The sequence below is a fragment of the Dendrobates tinctorius genome, unplaced genomic scaffold, assembly GCF_039654945.1.
Source record: "Dendrobates tinctorius isolate UK_male_01 unplaced genomic scaffold, ASM3965494v1 ptg000309l, whole genome shotgun sequence".
Lineage (NCBI taxonomy): Eukaryota > Metazoa > Chordata > Amphibia > Anura > Dendrobatidae > Dendrobates > Dendrobates tinctorius.
In genome coordinates, this window is record NW_027361976.1 from 2,420,001 (window position 1) to 2,435,667 (window position 15,667).

Genomic DNA, 15,667 nt, shown 5'->3' on the forward strand with positions numbered 1-15,667 from the left:
ATGACGTAGTCTCGCGTTGCTATAGCGATCTCGCGAGACCACGTCATTACAGGGCCTTGCCGCAAGGCATTACTGGGAACGCTTAGGCCGGGAATGCAGCGCCGGACGCCGGAAGGTAAATATACCCCGATTTTTTATTTTTTATTTTTTATTTTTTTTACAGGGGTATGGTACCCAGGGCCTGGAGGACAGTCTCCTCTCCTCCACACCGTGGGTACCAACCGCACATGAGACACTTAACTTCCCGCATGGTGGGCATAGCCACATGCGGGAAGTAAGCGATTCTCATGCATTCCTATGGGTGCGGAATTGCGGCAATTCTTTGCGATTCCGCACAAAAGAATGAGCATGCTGCGATTTTTTTTCCGCGATGCGATTCCGCCGCGGAAAAAAGCGCAGCATTAGCACAGCATGTGCGGAATGCCATAGGAATGCATGGGGTGCGTTCTGTACACGATTTTTAAACGTTTTCGCGCCGAAAATCTCAGCAAAAACGCTTAAAAATCGCTACGTGGGCACATAGCCTTAAACACTCTCCGACCTTTCTCTGGTTCACCAATTTATTTAAAAAAATAAATCTGTCATAGTCCAGAGAATCAGACACGGTCCACAAACAGAAATCTGAAAAACAAAAAGAGAGAAATAAAAACAAATTGCTGTACTTCATTCCCCAATTTATTAAAGAAATGCTTCCACGCAGGTCTGCCGTAATCCAGTGCTTTCCATGATGTTCCCTGAATCCGGCTTATGCTGCGCTCAGCCAGATGTGGTCACTGGGAAGGGCAATAACGTTATTGCATCAGCACTCTTCCCAGTCGCCGGTTCTTGTGGAGCTCCGTGTGAGCCGACGACTCTGAACAGTGATGTCATAAGGTACTGCTCTTCCCAGTCACTGCGTTTCGCTGAATGTAGCATGAACCCAAATCAGGGAACATCGTTGAAAGCGCTGGACTACGTCAGACCTGCATGGGATAATTTTTTTTTTTTACTTTGTTTTTCAGGTTTCCATTTGTGGACTACGTTGGACCTGCTCAGGTTTTTTTAACAGGGCTTTGATGCCAGCTGTGTTTTGGGACAATTTATAACTGACACAACCCCAAAACCTATTACCACGATTGCTACCACATCAATCTGGAAGAGCAAATGTAAAGTGCCAGAGTTTGTGCATCTAATGTTATGGGTGGCTGAGGGCTGATATGATTAGCTCACAGCTATTTGCTTTACCTTTGCAGGTTACCAAAAATGGGGGTGACCCTATGCCATTTTTGTCATTTATTAGGTTAATCCATGTACGGTAAGCTACACATGCAAAGCACAAATAATGTCTCATGGATATTTATCTATCAATCATCTTATTTACCTCCTATCTAAGTATCTATCTATATCTTTGCACATCTTTAACACATAAAACTCTTATTTCTATTCTGCATTCTATTTCGGTATGTGTCATACTTGTGTTATCCTTGTGCAGGGCATACTGTCATCCGTGCTGCCGGGAAGAAAAACTGACATGTCTTTGAGTGGGACTCGTGGTCCGTGTGAAAACACGGACATGTGTGCAGCTCCATAGATTATAATGGATGTGTGTGCAAATGTCTCCAATGCGTGAGAAAGATGACACCACACTTACCAGAAACATGTATGTATGAAAGGGGCCTAACGGTGATTGTGCACACTGACATTAGAGGAGAATGATGTCAGGACAGACAGCGGTAATATGTTTCCTTCCCATTGTTGTGCTCTCATTGTTAGGCTTCATTCACGAATCAAAATGTTTGAGTATATGTATGCTAAAATCCCATGTGTCTCCAAAACACAGAACAGGTGTCAATCTTTAAATTATAGTTTTTCCTTTGTAAGGTTCACTCCTGCCTTTGGCATACAAATACTAATGCAAAATACTGACGTGTGAATAAGCACTCAATGCCAGTCCCTCATACAATAAAAATCTAGATATTACACGGTTTCTTGGCCTAGGTGACATTGTTGGAGGATCTACCCCAAAAAGAAAGCATATGATCTAATGATGTAATTGTCATATCAGTTTAACAATTTCCTTGTTAAACCTGACCTTCTAATGTGGTGCCTGCCCATTGCCGTTTTATAAATAAAGGGAAAAAATTATTTACAATTTTTTTTTTTTCCATTCTGTTAGTTTATCAACAGTATAGATGACCTGATCATGTGAAGTGTCACATTAATGAAATGTTGCTATGATTACATGACTTTACAGACAAAACATCATTGTGTACTGTTGGTTAACAAGAGGGACTCTTCATCAGCAAGGGATTGTCACCATGAGAATGGGGCATTATGAATATGAGCAGCATTTTACTTGTTTTTTTTTTTTTGAACTTGCACATGTTTAGTCACGCATTTATATCATAGATGATAGGACCGCTCACCGGACCTAAAATCCTGGAAAGAGCAGAGGATTGTGTGAATAAAGCACAGGCAGAGGCGTATCTAGGGTTTTGGTTCGGGGGGGCGAAACTTCTGAGTGGGCCCCTAACCAGAGAACCTCAGCAGATGACCACGCTGTTGCCAAAAATAATCTATATAATCTATAAATAATTCGATTATTTCGGCGTCAACGCAGCCCCCCAGTGCGCGCCGCAATAATGGAAAGAGCGTCACATGACGCGCCCTCTCACATCATTACCCTCTTCCTCTGACACACAGCGGGTGCACGATGACGTCACTTCATCGCGTCCCCGCTGTGTGCCAGTCTGACTGCAGCGCAACTCCTGACATCAGAGCAGAGCCGCCACCGAAATCAGCGTGGGAGCGAGGAGGAGAGATGAGTATAGTTTTTTTTTTTTTTTTTTTTATTTATAGTGAGTCCTGGTTGCATGATTGATACCCCGTATGAGGGGGCAGCATGATATACCCCGTATGAGGAGGGGGCAGCATGATACCCCGTATGATGGAGGGCAGAATGATGCCCCTTATGAGCAGGGTACTATGATACCCCGTATGAGGAGGGGGCAGCATGATACCCCGCATGAGGGGGGGCAGCATGATACCCCATATAAGGGAGGGCAGCATGATACCCTATGAGGGAGGCTGCATTATATTCTGAAGGGGCTACATTATATTCTTTGGGGCGGCTTTATTATAGAGAAAAAGAGAGAACAGAGTGAAAGAACAGAGAGCGGAAAGAAAGAACAGAGAGAGAAAGATTAGAGAGAGAGAGAGGGGAAAGAAAACAGCGAAAGAAAGAAGAGGGGAAAGAACAGAGAGAGAAAGATTCTATAACGAAAGTATAGCAGCTCGGCTCCCATTGTAGTGCCCACCTGAGCCTCCCGATGCAGGACATATCATGATCCGCTCACATGGCTGACATCCCCGAGTCCAAGGCGATCCTGCTGTCCACGCTGTCAGAGGAGACACGGTGATGGCTCTGAAGCAGTCCCTGAAGTGCCTCCTCGGTTCTGTTGCAATCTCCTCCCGAAATTACCTCATTTCCAGTCAGCTTCCAGCACGTCACTTCGGGTGTAACGTCACGTGCGAATTTTAAAGTGCTCCTCGGGCCTCTCCTGTGTACTCCTGTGTCCGCGGGAGAAGTAAGCTCCCGACCGGGGAAGACTCTCTCAAAATCGAGACGGTTGGGAGGTATGAATGCTCCCCACCATACACCTTGTACACGCATAGCTCCGCACACCTCATACATACATGGTTCCGCTTTCTATGCCTCGTACACCTCGTGCACACACAAGGCTCCATTCAGTACACACGCGGCTCCGCTCCGCACACCTCGTACGCACGCGGCTCCGCTACATGCACCCTGTAAACCCCTCCTGACCCCACACAAACTTCCCCTCATCCAGCAGCATGACAACCAACACGGCAGAGTACTGCAGACACTGAGGCCCCTGATCATGTCACCTCGACTCCTCCCCTCCTGTGACCTCATCACAGGTCCTATTGCAGAGAAGAGAACATAGCGGCAGAGCAGGGAGATGATCGATTCTCCTTGCCCTGCTGCAGATAGTTAGAGGCGTAGCCTGGATGGGCCCCTTCAGAGCCCAGGACCATCGCCCCCTCTGCTCCCCTGGTAGCTACGCTACTGAGCACGGGTTATATTGAGTCGGTTTCCCACAAAACTACAGAATTATCTGCTCCGCTCCCCTTGCTTTCTAACATGGTACCTGCAGATTGGACTGCATTTTATGGTGACAGGTTCCTTTTTAAATTCCCTGCACATCAGTGGGAGTCCTGATCATAAGAAACCAACACATGGATCAAAAGAACAATGCAAAACGCACATTTATTCCATGGCGACTTACATATAAAACATGCATTTTACTTATCGAATACACTGCTCAAAAATACGCAGCAAAAACATCAATTGTGAACATACCTTAATTACTGCTATTGTCCTGACACTCTAAGGCCGGGATCACACATGCGAGAAACTGGGACGAGTCTCGCATCTTAATGCCTGACACTGCCGCCGGCACTTCTATGCAGCCGCACGCCGGTATTAATATGCGAGATTTGTCCAAGTTTCTTGCATGTGTGATCCCGGCCCAAGGGTTACATTTACATTGCATCCTGATTTGGAGATTAAATGTATATTTTTCAAGCAGAAAAGCGTCATGAAACTCTCCTTTACCCTTGACTACTAAACCTGAGAAGCATCTTCCACTGTCACTTTTTTGGATGTCTCCTGAGCATTATTTTCTATTGTCATTTTTGATAATCATAAAGGAATAAAAAAAAAAAAAACTGCATGTGGTTTTTCTTTTTTTCCATTTCAGCATTGGAGTGGCGCTAGTAATCTAAGTTTCCTGACTCTAGTCTTATAGTTACCAGCTGCCGTCTTCAGTTCTTCCCAGCGCCGGTCGGGTGCCCTGTCACCATCTTCTGACCGCAGTTTTTGTCTGACAAACCGGAAGCCAGAGGTCTCGTTCTCCTTCATTCTGGCTCTTATAGACTTACATTGAGTTGTGACTTCCAGATCACCCAACAAATACTGGAGCGATCCAACAGGTCACAACAGAAGACCAACTGGAGCAGCATTGATAAGATGAAGTCCGCTGGTGAGTGTACTAGGTGCAAGGATCTTGGATTAGTGGCACCACTCCAGCGCTGCAATAAAAAATACAAACCGTTGGAGTGGTGCTTTAAAGTAGCAAAAAAAGTTTACATTCACTGCAGCGAGCGACAGCTGTAATCACTGTCCTGTCATTTGACAACCTGCTCTGCACAAGCATGCTGCACACTCACACTGCAGATCAGGATTTCAAAGTACCAGGCAGTGAATACAGCTGTGCTCACGGTATAGTGAGCTCTGACTGTAACCACTCCCTGCACCACCCCTATGACTGGATACGAGCGGCCACAGGGAGGATTTGAGTTCATTTTCTCCCTATAGCTGCTGCTCCAGTAAGACGGTCAGGCAGAATTTTAACACTACCTGCAGATTATCCCTATATCTTGAAAAAAAAAAAAGTTAAGTTTCTCTGGACTGTAAGTTGCCACTCCAGCACTTTGTTCTTTTTACTGCAGCGCTGTAGTGGTGCATTTAACCCCTTCCTTACATTGGACATACTATTCTGTCCTTGTGACCTGGGACTTAAGTCCCATGGATGGAATAGTACGTCACATGCGTTCAGTGGCTCTCACGGGGGGAGCGCCGCCAATCGCGGCTGGGTGTCAGCTGATTATCACAGCCGACACCTGGCACTATGTGCCAGGGGTGATCACGGACTGCCCCCGGCACATTAACCCCTGACACACTGCGATCAAACTTGATCGCAGTGTACCGGGGGCTTAGGGAAGCATCGGGCAGGGAGGGGGCTCCCTGCGTATTTCCCTGAGACCCTCGGAGCAGCGCGATGTGCTGCGCTCCTCCGAGGATCTCCTCCCTGCAGGCCCCCGGATCCAATATGGCTGCGGAGTCCTTCGGGGTCCTACATCTTCACCATCTATCACTGCCTCTCCCTTCGGTCTCCGGCAGTTTGTCACCTGCTGGAGCAAGTTGGAGGTCACAATTCCATTCAAGTCTGAGAGTTTCGTTCTGCCTCTTATAAACTCTCATTAAGAGCTTGTGACATAATATTTGACTTCCTGTCAGTCAGAAGCTGAGGTCCCAAGATTGCGCCCCGAGACTGGAGCGGCGCTGAAAAAAAGGACCTTTGGGGGGAAAAAAAACTAAATGAAACGCTGCAGTGGTGCTTTAATAAGTTTCTATTTAGGTCGTAATACATTAGTTTGTGATTGGTTCACGTTTTCGTTATCTCGTGCGTCTTTTTGTTGGCGGTACATCCAGTATTTACAATGTAAACATTCTAATCCGGGGCTTTGGAGAGTGGTGACATTGAAGTATCTCCCAGATGTAGTATCCCCCAGATCACACAAGGATAAATATTTAGTATAACTCTGTTATCACCATGGAGAGTTCCTATTGCCACTTCCAGCTAAAGATCTCACTGAAGGCTTTTTTATCTTCAGCCTCTTGGATTTCGTGTTATTGCTTTGTTGTCCTGTACTTTCTGAGCAGCTAAACTTTCTCACGAAGATACCAACTGAAGCTTCAACTAAATGGACATTTTGGGTTGTGTCATGGAGTGTGTAGCATAATTGCTGCAAAAGTCACAATCTATTGCATTTCTGTCTCTTGGTATGTCATGCTTTAAATAAAGCGGCTTTGTGTTTAACGCTTCCTGGTATTTGGCTTTGACAACTTTATTGACATACTTGGGTGCAGATTACATGTATTTTTTGTATGCCTTTTCCCCTCAGAAATGCACTAAAAAGCGCATGTGCGTCTATTACCTGAGGAATTTTCCGTACAGAAATGTCAAGTTTTCTCATATGTAAAAAAAAAAAGCAATGGACCACTGTTCATCAGCATTTTGGATCTGTGTTCCATCAGTAATTTTTCACATATGAAATAAAATGCAAAATTTCTTCTATACATTACAATGGTATTCACAGACCTCACACTGATGATGACATTCATATGCTGTCCATGATTTTCCTGGACCCATAAACGTTTGTGCATAATTTTGATCAGTGGTTTGGATTAAAAAAAAAAAATGCACATGTCTGCAAGAAAAATCATGGAGACATGCAAACGGCTCCTTAGACCATAATGGGTACATGTTCTATCTGTGAAAAATGTATCACGTATGTGAAAAACGCGTGTAAACGCAGCCTTCTGCTGTTTTAATCAGAGCTGGATCCTACCTGCCCTTTAGGGTATGTGCACACGGTGCGGATTCTGCTGCGGCTCCGCAGCGTTTCTGCAGCTGCGGGTCCGCAGCAGATTCTGCTGCGTTGTACAGTACTTTTATTTCCTATGGAAATTAAAAAACGCAGTGCACATGCTGCGGATTTTTCCGCGCGGTTTTGCTGCGGTTTACAATCTGCAGCATGTCAATTGTTTGGTGCAGAAACGCTGCAGTTTTACACCTCGTCCATTATGAGGTGTAAAACCGCAGATAAACCGCAAGACTTTTGTCCTGCGGATTTACCTGCGGTTTTCTCTCCAAAATCCGCACACCAAAAAAACTACGTGTGCACATAGCCTTAAAGGGAATCTGTCAGCAGGTTTTTTGCTATATAATCTGACAGCAGCCTGATAAACGGCAATCGAGCCTGATTCCTCCAGTGTCACTTACTGGGCTGCTTGGTGCAGTTTTCATAGAATCCTTGTTTCTTTGCTGTAGATATAGCAAAGCAAGTCTTCTGAGTGCTGTATAACCCCGCCCTCACCCCTGATTGACAGCTACCTGTGTACACTATACATTGTCAGCAAACTGCCAATCAGTAGTGGGGCAGGGTTACATAGATTAGCTTGCCCACTCTGTCTTTGAGCTGTTGTCCTACAGTGATGCTTTCCTTCTGATAAAACACTGATTGTATTGAAACTACAGCACACCACCTATGTGTCACATCTTTAAAACCTGGGTCTCATTCCTTATATTCTACTCTCAAAAAAAAAAAAAAAAAACCTGCTGACCGATTATGGAAACAAAGCACTGAAGAGTTCTGAAGTGGCCAGTAATGAGTCTGTAGCTAAATCCCTGTGGCGAGATCTTAAAACTGCATTTGGGAGAAGGCACCCTTCAATATCAGAGACCTGGAGCAGTTTGCAAAAGAGTGGTCCAAAATTCCAGTTGAGAGGTGTAAGAAACTTATTGATGATGATGGGAAGCGATTGATTGCAGTTGCGGTATTTAATTCAAAGGGCGAGCAACCAAATATTAGGTTGAGGGTGCCAACGATTTTGTCAGCCCATTTTTGGTGTTTTGTGTGAAATGATGTCCAATTTGCCTTTTTTTCCCTCAGTTTTTTTGTGTTGTTCCAATACACACAAAGGGAAAAAACGTGTATAATAAACATGTGAAATTATGAAATTACAATATTTTTCTGGGAGAGATACTTCATTTTCTAGAATAATTTCATGGATGCCAACACTTTCAGCCATGACTGTAAAATAAATATATATTTATATTGTGTGTGTGTGTGTAGTCAAAATAAATATATATATATATATATATATATATATATATATATATATATATAATATAAATAACAAATTTTATTTCTACAGCGCCGTCATATTCCGCAGCACTTTACATTTCAGAGGGGATTTGTACAGACAATAGACATTACAGCATAACAATAATCACATAGATCATAGCAGATACCAAGAGGAATGAGGGCCCTGCTCGCAAGCTTACAATCTATGAGGGAAAAAAGGGAGACACGAAAGGTGGGTGGTAACAGTTGCCCTGATTGTATGGACCAGCCATAATGTTAAGTGTGTAACAGTACAGACGCAGAGGGCTAATGGATGCATAAAGCATGTGGGAACATGATGCGGGGAACCTGGTTATGGTAAAAACTTTTGACTGTGCCACATAGGGATAGATTAGGTTAATGTGTTGAGGCAGTAGGCCAGTCTGAATAAATGAGTTTTCAGGGCACGCTTAAAATTGTGGGGATTGGGGACTAATCGTATTGACCTGGGAAGTGCATTCCAAAGAATTGGCGCTGCATGTGTATAGTCTTGGAGACGGGAGTGGGAGGTTCTGATTATTGAGGATGCTAACCTCAGGTCATAGAACGGAGGGCGCGGGTAGGATGGTATACTGAAACAAGGGAGGAGATGTAGGGTGGTGCTGAGCCATGAAGAACTTTGTGGGTGAGGGTAATAAGTTTGTACTGGATTCTGGAGTGGATGGGTAGCCAGTGTAATGACTGGCACAAGGTAGAGGCATCGGTGTAATGATTGGCGAAGAATATGATCCTGGCAGCAGCATTCAAGACAGATTGGAGGGGGGAGAGTTTGTTAAGAGGGAGACCGATTAGAAGAGAGTTACAATAGTCGAGACGAGAATGAATAAGAGAAACAGTAAGAGGTTTTGCGGAGTCAAAAGTAAGAAAAGGTTGAATTCTAGAAATGTTTTTGAGGTGCAGATAACAAGAGCGAGCCAGTGATCGTATGTGGGGGACAAAGGAAAGCTCGGAGTCAAGCATGACCCCAAGACAGCGGGCCTGTTGCTGGGGAGTAATAGTGGAACCACACACGGAAATGGCAATGTCGGGTATAGGTACAGTCATGGCCAAAAGTTTTGAGAATGACACAAATATTAATTTTTACAAAGTCTACTGCTTCATTTTTTCTAATGGCAATTTGCATATACTCCAGAATGTTATAAAGAGTGATCAGCTTAACAGCAATTACTTGCAAAGTCAATATTTGCCTAGAAAATTAACTTTATCCAACAAAACACATTTCAACATCATTGCAGCCCTGCCTTAAAAGGACCAGCTAACATCGTTTCAGTGATTGCTCCGTTAACACAGGTGTGGGTGTTGATGAGGACAGGGCTGGAGATCAATCTGTCATGATTAAGTAAGAATGACACCACTGGACACTTTAAAAGGAGGCTGGTGCTTGGCATCATTGTTTCTCTTCTGTTAACCATAGTTATCTCTAAAGAAACACGTGCAGTCATCATTGCACTGCACAAAAATGGCCTAACAGGGAAGAGTATCGCAGCTAGAAAGATTGCACCTCAGTCAACAATCTATCGCATCATCAAGAACTTCAAGGGGAGAGGTTCCCTTGTTGCCAAAAAGGCTCCAGGGCGCCCAAGAAAGACCAGCAAGCGCCAGGACCGTCTCTTAAGTGTTTCAGCTGCGGGATCGGGCTACCAGCAGTGCAGAGCTTGCTCAGGAATGGCAGCAGGCAGGTGTGAGTGCATCTGCACGCACTGTGAGGCGGAGACTCTTGGAGCAAGGCCTGGTCTCGAGGGCAGCAAAGAAGCCACTTCTCCAGGAAAAACATCATGGACAGACTGATATTCTGCAAGAGGTATAGGGAGTGGACTGCTGAGGACTGGGGTAAAGTCGTTTTCTGAGTCCCCTTTTCGATTGTTTGGGACATCTGGAAAACGGCTTATTCGGAGAAGACCAGGTGAGCACTACCACCGGTCTTGTCTCATGCCAACTGTCAAGCATCCTGAAACCATTCATGTGTGGGGTTGCTTCTCAGCCAAGGGAATGGGCTCTCTCTCAGTCTTGCCTAAAAACACAGCCATGAATAAAGAATGGTACCAGAATGTCCTCCAAGAGCAACTTCTCCCAACCGTCCAAGAGCAGTTTGGCGATCAACAATGCCTTTTTCAACATGATGGAGCACCTTTCCATAAAGCAAAGGTGATAACTAAATGGCTCAGGGAACAAAACATAGAGATTTTGGGACCATGGCCTGGAAACTCCCCAGATCTTAATCCCATTGAGAACTTGTGGTCAATCATCAAGAGACGGGTGGACAAACAAAAACCTTCAAATTTAGACAAAATAAAAGCATTGATTTTGTAAGAATGGACTGCTATCAGTCAGGATTTGATCCAGAAGTTGATTGAGAGCATGCCAGGGAGAATTGCTGAGGTCCTGAAGAAGGGTCAACACTGCAAATATTGACTTGCTGCATTAACTCATTCTAACTGTCAATATAACCTTTTGCTACTCATAATATGATTGCAATTATATTTCTGTATGTGATAAAAACATCTGACAAACACACATAAAAACCAGAGGCCAGAAGATCATGTGAAAATATAATATTTGTGTCATTCTCAAAACTTTTGGCCATGACTGTACATTAGTAGAGGGAGGAAACACAAGGAGTTCAGATTCAGATAGTGAGGACATGATGAAAAGGTACTGTCACACTTACCGATGTACCAGCGATCCCGACCAGCGATATGACGCGGTCAGGATCGCTGGTACATCGCTAAGTGGTCGCTAGTGAGCTGCCACACAGGCAGATCTCACCAGCGACATCGCTGGGGACGGGGGTCGCTACTTACCTGTCACAATCTTTGCTGTCTTGATTTGCTTTTTACAGAATTTATTTAATCTTCTGTATTTAGTTAATGCCTCATCACTACCTACTTGCTTTAATTCTCTAAATGCTTTATTTTTGTCACTTATTGCGCCCCTAACAGCTCTATTTAGCCATAGTGGTTTCCTCCTATTTCTAGCATGTTTATTCCCATACGGTATATATTGTGCACAGGTCCTATTCAGGATGCTAATAAACGTCTCCCATTTTCTTTGTGTATTTTTTTGTCTCAGGATATCGTCCCAGTTAATTGCACCAAGATCATCTCTCATCCGTTGGAAATTTGCCTTCCTGAAGTTTAGTGTCCTTGTAACCCCTCTACCACACATCTTATTAAAGGATACATGAAAACTTATTAATTTGTGATCACTATTACCCAAGTGACCCTCAACCCTTACATTTGATATGCGGTCTGGCCTGTTGGTTGGTTAATATTAGGTCTAGCAGTGCCCACCCTCTTGTTGGGTCCTGAACCAGTTGTGAAAGGTAATTGTCTCTCATAGTTGTCAAAAACCTATTACCTTTGCTGGAACTGCAGGTTTCTGTTCCCCAATGTATTTCAGGGTAGTTGAAGTCCCCAATAATAATGACTTCTCCTTGAGTCGCAGCTTCATCTATTTGCTTTATGAGGATATTCTCTGTTGCTTCCATTATTTTTGGAGACTTACAACAAACCCCTATCAGTAATTTATTATTTTTCCCCCCTCCCCTTATCTCTACCCACAGGGACTCTACATTTTCATTAGATTCATATATATTATCACGAAGGATGGGTTTTAAGGATGATTTTACATATAAACACACGCCTACCCCTCGCTTATTTGTACAGTCATTTCTGAATAGACTATAGCCCTGTAAATTAACCGCCCAGTCATGGCTCTCGTCCAGCCATGTCTCAGATATCCCCACCATGTCATAATTATGTTCCAACAACATTAACTCCAATTCCTCCATTTTGTTGGCGAGGCTTCTGGCTTTAGTATACATGCACTTTATGTATCTCTCTGTACCTCTATTCTTTCTTAAATTATTAACTGTTCTAACCCAACCCCCCATGCCACCCCCACCCCCAATGTCATTATTTGTGCCCAGGTCTCTATCTGCACTATCTTCCCCTCCTATAAAAGGAATACCCTCCCCCCCCGTCCCTAGTTTAAACACTCCTCCAACCTTCTAGCCATTTTCTCCCCCAGCACAGCTGCACCCTCCCCATTGAGGTGCAGCCCGTCCCTAGCGTAGAACCTGTAGCCAACTGAGAAGTCGGCCCAGTTCTGCAGGAACCCAAACCCCTCCTTCCTACACCAATTCCTTAGCCACTTATTAACCTCCCTAATCTCCCGTTGCCTCTGGCGTGGCACGTGGTACAGGAAGTATTTCCGAAAATACCACCTTGGAGGTCCTTGCTTAAAGCTTACAGCCTAATTCCCTGAAATCATCTTTAAGGACCTTCCACCTACCTCTAACTTTGTGATTTGTGCCAATGTGCACCATGACCGCTGGATCCTCATCAGCCCCTCCCAGTAATCTGTCAACCCGATCAGCGATGTGTCGGACTCGAGCGCCAGGTAGGCAGCACACCGTTCGACGATCCCTGTCTTTGTGACAGATTGCCCTATCTGTTCCCCTAATAATTGAGTCTCCCACTACCAGAACCGGTCTGGCCTGCCCTGCTCTCCTATTTCCCCCCTTACTGAAGCAGACACTCCTCCGGCTTTCAGAGGACATGCCTTGCTGCAGCAGTGCTACTCCTGCACTAACACTCCCCTCATCTGCCAACTTAGCAAACTTATTGGGGTGTGCCAGATCAGGACTAGCCTCCCTGGTGCTCTTCCCTCTACCCCGCCTTCTAACTCACCCAGCTAGCTGCTTCATTGTCCTGCAGCTCCAACCTAGCATCCCCCCCCTCATCTATCCCATTGAGCGTCTGCTCAGTGAGCAGAAGACTCCTTTCCATATTGTCTATGGATCTCAGTGTTGCCAGCTGCACATTTAGATCCAGTATCTGGGCTTCCAAATGCACAACGTGCTCACATCTTGCACAGCAGTATGCACCCTCAACCGGCTGTTCAAGGATTTCATACATGCGGCATGACGTGCACTGGATGGCATTGGCAATAGTGGAGCACATCCTAATGGGGATTGCACCAGACAATAAGATAAGCAAAAATATTATATTAATACTTTTTATTTATAACAGCAATTCAGTAATACCTCCCTTGGAAACTCCCTGGATCCAAAGTCACTGAATCTCAAGTCACACACTTACCACAGTCCGCACTTATACTTCGGTCACACTCAGCTCGTTCACACTCGCTCAGGCAGAAGATTTAAAAGATTTTTTTTTTTTTTTTCCCCCCTTTTACCAGCACACCACCTTGCTGCTCAATGCACTTCCAAAAGGAGTTGAGCCCCAACCAGCTGCCCCTTATAAACCCTTAATTACTGTATGAACACCCACCCTTAATTAACCCCTTGTGAATATAGTTACGCCTCAAGATTTAAATGCAATATAGTTAACCCTTAAAAACACAGTAAAATAAGAGATTAACCCTGTAGAGAGAAAAAATAGGTTAAACAAGCCCCCAAGCCCCCCAAAAATTGAACAGGTAGAAAGCACTCAGCAACCTACAATTCAGCAACTCACACAGGTATTTGTTATAGGTTTTCCAGATACCTCTTCACTGAATCTCAAGTCACACACTTACCACAGTTCGCACTTACGCTCAAGTCACAGCTCGTTCACACTCGCTCAGGCAGAAGATTTAAGAGGTTTTTTTTTGGTTTTTTTTTTCCCCCTTTTACCAGCACACCACCTTGCTGCTCAATGCACTTCCAAAAAGTGTCAGAGACGTTTAGGCTTATTGGACAGTGAGGTGATGATGGTGTTTAAATAGGTTTGTTTTGAGAGGTGAAGGGCAGTGTTGTATGTTCGAAGCATAAACTTATAGTGGATGAAATCTTCGGGTAGGTTGGATTTTCTCCACAGACGTTCGTCGCACCTGGAGCACCGCTGCAGGAAACGTGTTTGCAGGGTGTGCCAGGGTTGTCGCCGTCTGTGTTGGGTTGTTCTATGTATAGGAGGTGCAAATTCATCCAGGTCACTTTGAAGTTTCATTGTAATGCTTCAATGCAGAATCAGGACATGAGAGGGAGGAGATAGGGGCTAATGAAGACTGCAAGTTCTTCATAAGTTTCTGGGTGTTAATGGCCTGTATGTTTCTATAAATATGGACAGTGGGGGTGACCTGAGCAGCCTGGCAGTTCTTGATAGAGAATGAAAGAAGGTTGTGGTCAGAGAGCGGGAGAGGGGAGTTTGCAAAATCATCCACTGCACAAAGCCGAGAGAAGACCAAGTCGAGGGAGTTTCCGTCTTCATGCGTTGGAGAATTAGTAAGCTGCAAAAGGCCAAACGAGGAGGTTAGAGATAAAAGTTGAGTAGCAGATGGGGAGAGGGAAAGAGCAATGGGGATGTTGAAATCGCCCATGATGAGGGTAGGGATGTCACAGGAGAGAAAATGTGGAAGCCAAGTGGCAAAATGATCCAGGAACTGATGGGAGGGGCCGGGAGGACGATATACCACCACCACTCGCATGGAGAAGGGAGTGTAGAGTCTGACGGCATGGACCTCAAAAGAAGGGAAGACAAGTGAGGGTACTTGAGGGATCACCTGAAAGGTAGATTTTGGTGATAGGAGCAGACCAACGCCTCCACCTGCTCTATTGTCTAATCTTGGGGTATGAGAGAAGTGTAGTCCACCATATGAAAGAGCAGCAGCAGCAGCGGTAGTGTCTGACTGCTGGATCCAGGTTTCAGTTAGAGCTAGAAGGTTAAGAGAATTAGAAAGGAAAAAGTCATGAATGAAGGAGAGTTTGTTACACACTGAGTGAGAACTCCAAAGGGCACAATTAAGAGAGACAGATGGCAGGCAGGGAATATTAATAAGATTAGAGGGGTTTGAGTGTAGCAGTTGGGGGGTTTGACTCTCTAACATGGGGGACCAGGGTTGGGAGCAATGTCTCCTGCGACTAGGAGCAGGGTAGAAAGAGTGAGCAGATGGTTAAGTGATTTGTGAGAGCGTCTCTGATGTTGAATGGTGGGACTGAATGGATAAGTGCTGTTTAGCAATGTGAAAAGAGCGTAAGTGCTATACATAGGAGAGGAAAGGAGTGAGGGGCCAATATGGACGGAGTGTAGAGAGTTAATGCCAGGGCGGTGGATGTGTGTAAATGCAGCAGCCAGGATATAAATTATACAAATGCATATGGTAAATATTTGCGGTAGCCCAAATGTACAGG

The 15,667-nt window shown here is 44.8% G+C and overlaps 1 protein-coding gene and 1 long non-coding RNA gene across 8 annotated transcripts in view; both read left to right on the forward strand.

The window, feature by feature from the left end:
* Positions 1–15,191, forward strand: part of LOC141073640 (uncharacterized) — a 21,836-nt gene extending 6,645 nt beyond the window's left edge. The window contains exon 2 of the long non-coding RNA XR_012227028.1: positions 11,605–15,191. This is a non-coding gene — a long non-coding RNA (uncharacterized lncRNA). The remainder of the gene's footprint in view (positions 1–11,604) is intronic.
* The window catches only part of SEPTIN6 (septin 6), a 117,659-nt gene that overhangs the window by 18,570 nt on the left and 83,422 nt on the right, over positions 1–15,667 (forward strand). The window lies entirely within an intron of this gene.